The sequence below is a fragment of the Myotis davidii genome, unplaced genomic scaffold (genome assembly GCF_000327345.1).
Source record: "Myotis davidii unplaced genomic scaffold, ASM32734v1 scaffold264, whole genome shotgun sequence".
NCBI classification, from domain to species: Eukaryota; Metazoa; Chordata; class Mammalia; order Chiroptera; family Vespertilionidae; genus Myotis; species Myotis davidii.
The window spans coordinates 73,355-81,524 of record NW_006294756.1 but is presented as its reverse complement, the minus strand read 5'-3'; positions in this window follow the sequence as shown (position 1 = coordinate 81,524).

Here is an 8,170-nt window from a genome sequence, read left to right as displayed (position 1 = left end):
CTGAGGGCTGGATTGGGCCTGCTCTATGCATGACAGGGGGTGGCCACGCAACCTCCCCATTGACCCTGCCTTGAGTGTGACGGGGGCGGTGCCCCAACCACCCAATCGGCCCTTCCTGAGCGTGACTGAGGGTGGCATCGCAACCTCCCGATCCACCCTGCTCTGTGCATGACAGGGGGTGGTGCCCCAACTCCCCAGTTGGACCTGCTCTGAGCCCGACCAGGGGCTGCACCTAGGGATTGGGCCTGCCCTCTGCCACCCAGGAGCAGGCCTAAGCCAGCAGGGTGTTATCTTCCGAGGGGTCCCAGACTGCGAGAGGGCACAGGCCGGGCTGAGGGACGCCCCCTTCCCCCCCGAGTGCACAAATTTTTGTGCACCGGGCCTCTAGTAATAATAATAATTGACTTGGGCAAAAGTTTCCAATGAATACTGAAACAAGTGGGTGAAAATTTAAGGATTATTGGGATGTTTACATAATTTCAAAATATCTGTTCCTAATATATTCAGTACTTTAAAATTGAAAATGTTGAATTTTATAATGTAGAAACCTGATAGTATCTGTCTTAACCAACTAATCAAGTTAACATTAACAGAAAGAAACAAATCAACACTATTATTTCTTCATGATTCTCTGAGAAGGACACAATATTATTTCTGTGGTATTGCTAATACAATTTTTAGCCTGTATTTAAACACAGTGAAGGCATTCCACAAAATTAACTAGCCTAAACTCTTCAAAAGTATAAAGGTCATTAAAAACTAAGAAAGAATGAGGAACTGTTCTAGATTAAGGAAACTAAAGATACATCACAAAAAAAAAATGCATGTGAGATTCTGGATTTAAACCTGAACCAGAAAATAGAAGTCTTTTTTAAAAAAATAAATGCCATTATTAGCATAATCTGCACAATCTGAATGCTGTTTGTAGATTATATAATAGCAATGAGTCAATGTTAATTTCTTGATTTTTTTTCATGTATCAATTATTTATTTACTCATTAATGAGGGAACCAACAAGGTGGTTCCAACCAAGTATTTTTCATTTTACTTGATTTATTTGGGTGACATTGGTTAATAATATTACATTGGTTTTAAGTATATAATTCTATGATATATTATCTGTATATTGCATTTGTCAAATCTTTCGTCTCCATATATTTGACCCCCTTTATCTTTTATTCCACCAACCCTTCCTTCTGCTATTTGTATCTATGAGTTTTTGCTTGCTTGTTTTTTATGTTTGTTCATCTGTTGCTTCCAGAGAAGATTTTATTAATTGGACCCCAAAGGCAAGGCAAGTAAGGGCAAAAATGAATGAGACTTAATCAAAGTAAAAGGTTCCTGCACAGCAAAAGAAACCAGCAACAAAACAAAAAGGCAACCAACCAAATGGGAGGAGATATTGGCATACAACAGCTTAGACATGAAGTTAATATTTAAAATACATAAAAAACCTCATACAATTTAACACCAAATAAAGAATCCAATTAAAAAAAATAGGCAGAGGACCTGAACAGACACCTCTTCCAAGAAGACATAAAAATGGCCAACAGATACATAAAAAAATGCTCAACTTCATTAGCTATTAAGCAAATGGACATCAATAAGATACCACCTCACACCTCTTAGAATGACTATTCTCAACAAGAAAAGTAATAAGATGTGTTGGAGAGGTTGTGAAGGAAAAGGATTCTTCATTTATTGCTGGTGGGAATGAAAACTGGTACAGCCACTGTGGAAAACAGTATGGCGGTTCCTCCAAAAATTAAGAATAAAGTTACCATATGACCCAACAACACCTTCCTAGGCATCTACTCAAAATACTCCAAAGCATATATATGCAACCCTATGTTCATTGCAGCATTATTCACAGTGGCCAAGGCATGGAAACAACCAAAGTGTCCTTTAATAGATGATTCAGTAAAGAAGATGTGGTACATATATACAATGGAATTTCTTGATTTTGATAACTGCAGTGTGGTTATGTTAGAAAAATATGTAAATAAATACACATTGAAATATTCAAAGGTAAATAGTCATCATGTCTCTGGTGAACTGCCAAATGGCTCCAAGAATATATAGTTCACTTAAGAAATTAGTATAAGAAGAGGTGGCTCAAAGCCAGCAGTGACTTAGCAATTCAGGATGAGTATTACTCATAGAATATTAGAGCTGGAAAGATTCTGAGAAAGCATCTACCCATTTTATACATGGTTTCAACCAGCGAGTCTTCTAATATTGAAGAGAATATTGATATCGAATTTTATAGAATACTCAGTTATACTTATTTATGTATCTTCCTAAAACACAACATTAATAAAAATGGAAACTAAAAAAAGTTAATATAGGAGCAGTAAAATAAACTGAGATAAGATAGAAAGAAGAAAATGGTAATGAATAAAACCATAAATTAATGAATTAGACAAAAACAAAGAAAGAATGAATAAAGACCAGATAATATTCTTTGAAAATACTGCTAAAAATAACAAAAATACTGTCAAGATTGATCAAAGAAAAATAATACAGAAGACAGAAATTGACAACATCAAAATTAAATAGGGTACTTAATTATAGACACTACAAACAACAAAACAAATATAAAATGTATAACACAAAATGATGCCAACAAATTTTATCAACCTGTGTAAACTAAACAAATTACATATGTCCTTCCAAAATTGAACTGGGAAAAAAAACCGGAATAGTTTTATAACCCTTAGGTGAGTGAATAATTATTTTAAAACAGTTTATAGACTGAGGAGGGTCAAGATGGCAGCATAGGTAAATGCACCATAGGTAAACATCAACATTGGAACTAAAATGCAGAACAACCATTATACAGAACCACCTAAAATCTGGCTGAGTGGAAACCCCACAACTAGAGAAGTAAAAAAGCAGCCACATTGATACTGGTGGGAGGGGCAGAGGCACACAACAGGCTAGTTTGACACCCATGTGTGGCCTGTTTTTAATCAGGAGGGTTATCTTGGTGGTGGAGGTCCCCCATGAGGAGCAGATGGTCCCAGCCCCATACCAGACTCCTCAGCCCAGGGTTCCAGTACCAGAAAGAGAAATCCCCAAAACTTCAGGGTGTAAAAACCAGAAGGGATTGAGACTGAAGGAGACGGAATGCTGCTAAGATTCCCAGGCATTCCTCTTAAAAGGCCTGTGCCTGGGCTTACTCACACTCATGCCTTCTGAGTTCCAGCACTGGGGCAGAGGGCTTCAAAGGATTCAGGGACATATGGGGAGGAAGTGAATTGTCTGGCATCATGGCAGGAACTCAGAGGCAGCTTTCTCCCAGACAAAAGTGCTGACAGAGGACATTGCTCCTTTGCTGAGACCTCACCACCACAGAACCAGCTGGCAGGTGCCATTTCTGAGTCTCCATTAACTTGGCCCACACTGTTCATCCCACCTTGTTGATTCCCTGACACTGTACCCAACCCAATTTTCAGCCCCACCAAAGCTGTGCTTTTTCCATATGCATGGCCTATCCTGGCTCAAGCTTCAGACTTTCCTAAAATCTCTTAAACGAGTAGCAACTGGCCTCAGCAGGCCCCATTCCTCTCAGTAAGTGGTCCCTGGCCAGGCACTAGCAGCAGCCTGCAAAAGTTCACAGCTTGGCCTCTCCTGGGCACCTCCAAGACCAACACAAGATTACTCTGTAGCTCATGCCAAGTATCCCCAGGCAGGTCATAGACAGTAGCTGACTTTGTACCTCCTGGGAGGCCCCAGAGCCAGTGCACCTGGTGGTCAGCTTCAGACCACATCAGTTTATAACCCTACCACAACCACAAGCAACACATGCAAAAGGTGGACTTGGTGAGCACCAAAGCTTCACTGAAGCAAGTCCTTCTACATACGGGTCTACTGCACAGCAACTTATCCACTGTAGTCACAGCTGTCCTCATAACTAATTGGCCGGGGGATCAATTTCTCCCAGTGATGCCAACAGCAATCAAGGCTCAGCTACATCAGGAGAGTGCACACAGTCCACACCTAGAGTGCCCAGCTTAGGTGACTGGGGAGGTTGAGCCAATGAGCCCTACAGGACACCTGTTACTCAAGGTCACACTACCAATTTGAAGAGACATACCAGTTCTACCTAACACATAGAAACAAATATGCGGAGACAAAGAAACATGTCACAAATAAAAGAACAGAAGAAATCTCCAGAAAAACAGTTAAATGAAATGGAAGCAAGCAAACTACCAAATACAGAATTTAAAACAATGGTTATAAGTATGCTCAAGAAACTTTTTTCCTTTATTGATTAAGGTATTACATAGGTCTCCTTTCCCCCTCCATTGATCCCCCAGCACATGCCCTCACCTCTCTTGTGTCTGTGTCCATTGGATATGCTTATCTGCAGGCACACAAGCCCTTTGGTTACTCTCTACCCCCTCCCCCTACCCAATCCTGTCTTCCCTGAGGTTTGACAGTCTGTTTGATGCTTCTCCGTCTCTGGATCTATTTTTGTTCATCAGTTTATGTTGTTCATTATATTCTGCAAATGAGTGAGATAATATGATATTTATCTTTCTCCAACTGGCTTATTTCGCTTAGCATAATGTTCTCCAGGTCCATCCATGCTGTTGAGAATGGTAGGAATTCCTTCCTCTTTACAGCAACTTAATGTTTCATTGTGTAGACGTACCACAGTTTTTTAATCCACTCATCTGCTGATGGGCATTTAGGCTGTTTCCAAATCTTACCTATTGTAAATTGTGCTGCTATGAACATAGAGGTTCATATATCCTTTCTGATTGGTGTCTCTGATTTCTTGGGACATATTCCTAGAAGCGGGATTATTAGTCAAATGGGAGTTCCATTTTTAATTTTTTGAGGAAACTCCATACAGTGGCTGCACCAGTCTTCATTCCCATCAGCAATGCAGGAGGGTTCATTTTTCTCTACATCCTCACTAGCACCTGTCATTTGTTGATTTGTTGATGATAGCCATTGTGACAGGTGTGAGATAGTACCTCATTGTTGTTTTGATTTGCATCTCTCAGATGATTAGTGACTTTGAGCATGTTTTCATTTGTCTCTTGGCCTTCTGTATGTCCTCTTTAGAAAAATGTCTATTTAGGTCCGTTGCCCATTTTTTGAGAACTTCAAGAACATCAATGAAATAAAAAGGACTAAAAAGAATTGAAGGATAAACTGACTGAAATAAAGAATAATTTCCAGGGAACCAACAGTAGAATAGAGGATACCAAGAATAAAATCAGTGATTTGGAATATGAGGAAGGAAAAATCACCCAATCAGAAGAGCAAAGAGAAAAAAAGAATGCAAAAATATGAAGATAGTGTCAGGAGCCTCTGGGACAACTTCATACACCTGGTGAAAGAAATACAGTTACAAGTTCAAGAAGTACAGAAGTTCTAAACAAGATGAACCCAAAGAAGCCCACACCAAGACACATCATAATCAATATGCCAAAGTCTAAATACAAAGAGAGTATCTTGAAAGCAGCAAGAGAAAAGCAGTTAGTTACATACAAATGAGCACCCATATGACTCCCAGCTGATTTATCAACTGAAACTTTACAGATCAGAGGGAGTGGCAAGAGATATTCAAAATGATGAAAAGCAAGGACCTACTACCAAGATTACTCTACTCAGCAAAGCTATCATTTAGAATTGACAATCAAATAAAGAGCACCCCTGACAAGGAAAAGCTTCATCACCACCAAATGAGTATTACATGAAATGTTGAAGGGTCTTCATTAAGAAGAAGAAGAAAAAGAAAAAAAACATAAAAATATGAACGATAAAATGGCAATAAATACATATCTATGAACAACTGAATCTAAAAATCAAAATAAAGAACATAATGAACAAAATAAACAGATTAATAAAATAGAATCAGAGGTATGGAAACATGGAACAGACTGATGAATCTCCAAATGATGGGGGGGAAGAGATTAACCAAAGAATTTATATGCATATATACAGTACAAATGGGTACAGACAATAGCATGGTGAAGGCCTGGAACAGGGTGGAATTTGGGTGGAGGGGAGTAATATGGGGAAAAAAGGGGGGATATTTGTAATATTCTAAGTAATAAAGATTTTAACAACAAAAAAATACCTACAAAGAAAATTCTAGGTCCATAAGGTTTACCAGTGAGCAATAACTTTAAAATTTTTTAAATTGATTTGAGAGAGAAAAAAACACATCAATTTGTTGTTTACCTACGTATGGATTCATTGGTGGATTTTTGCTATGTGTCCTGACCTGGTCTCAAACCTGTAACCTTGTCATATCTGAATGATTCTCTAACCAACTGAGCTGCCTTTCCAGGGCACATAAGCAATATATTACATTCAAAGAATGAAGAATCTCAATCTCATATAAACTATCCTAATCCAATCTCATTCATGAACTAAGATACAAAAATCATTTACAAATTAGCAAATCAAATCTAGAAATGTATAAAATAGCATATCATGGCAAAATGAATTTATTAGAGGAATACATAATTTGTTTATTTTAATATCAAGTAATATTATTCACTAAATTAAGTTTTTTTAAGGAAGTGATCATCTCAATAGATGTAGGAGATTTGATAAAATTCAGCATTAATCAGAAAATTTTTAGAAAACCAAATATAGAAGAAATCTTAAAGTGATAAAGGATATCTGCAAAAATTCTTTAGAAAAGAGTATAATAATTTATAAATTAGGAAGATACTCCCTTTAAGATCATGAACAAGATAGAAATTAACCATTATTACCACTTCAATTTACCATTGTAGTGAAAAGCCTAGGCTAAAAACAGAGAAAAATAAATAAAATACCTAAGGATTGGAATGGAAAAGACAAAGCTGTCATTCACAAATAGTATATCAGACCATCAAACCTCAGAGGTAAGGCAGGGGATGGAGGGGATAAGGAAGAGAGATCAACCAAAGGACTTGTATGCATGCATATAAGCATAACCAATAGACACAGACACTGGGAGTGGGGGTGAAGGCATGCATGAGTGGAGAGGTGGAGAGGCAATGGGGGAATAAGGACACATATCTTTATTGATTAATACCTTAATCAATAAAGAAAATAAAAAATAAACAAAATAAAATAAAAACATTAATTAAAAATATATAGTATGTTAAGAATATAAGAAAACAAGGCTCGCTAAATCATTAGAATAAATAAGATAGTTTAGCAAGGTAGCTGAACACAAAAACAATGTATAAAAATTAATTGTGTTAATATAAACTGAAAGCAAACAGTTGAAAATTGTTTTCTAAATGCAATTTTTAATTTACAAAACAAAAACATCAAATAGCTTGGACTCAATTTAATGAATAATATCTAAGAACTGTCTAATGAAAACTACAAAACATTGCTGAGAATAGACTTAAATGAATTGAGAGTTATATCATTGTTCATGAATTTGAATTTGAAACATTGTTAAGACTTTTAGAAACTGAGTTACAGATTCATTGTGATCCAAATCAAACTCCTAGGAACAATTTTTGTGGAAATTGGTAAGCTACTTTTAATATTTACATAAATGCAAGTGATCTAATATAACCAAGACAATCTTGAAGCAGAACAAAGTTGGAGAATATATACTACTAATTTTCAAGCTACAATAGTTAAAACCCTGTGTTATTGACAGAAAGACAAATAGATCAATGAAAGAATGGTTCCAGAAATAGACTACCTTGATAATTATGTCATACCATAGAGAAATTTAAATCAAAATGGATCATATTTCTAAATATAAAATGAAGCAAAAAAATAGAACACATAAAGGAATAAAAGCTTCATGACATTTAAATAGGTGATTTCTTAATTAGACACAAAAATGACCAGTAATTTTAAAATTTCACAATAGACTTATTGACATTAAAAACTCCTATCTTTAGTTTCAAGTGTCCTAGGAGCTGTATCAGTGAAGAAATTGCTTCGGCATATGTCTGAGATTTTGTTGCCTTTGGATTCTTCTAGAATTTTTATGGTTTCCTGTCGTACATTTAAGTCCTTTATCCATTTTGAGTTTATTTTTGCGTATGGTGTAAGTTGGTGGTCTAGTTACATTTTCTTGCATATAATCTGTCCAGTTTTCCCAACAACATTTATTGAGGAGACTGTCTTGTCTCCATTGTATGCTCTTGCCTCCTTTGTCAAATATTAAATGAGCATACTGGCT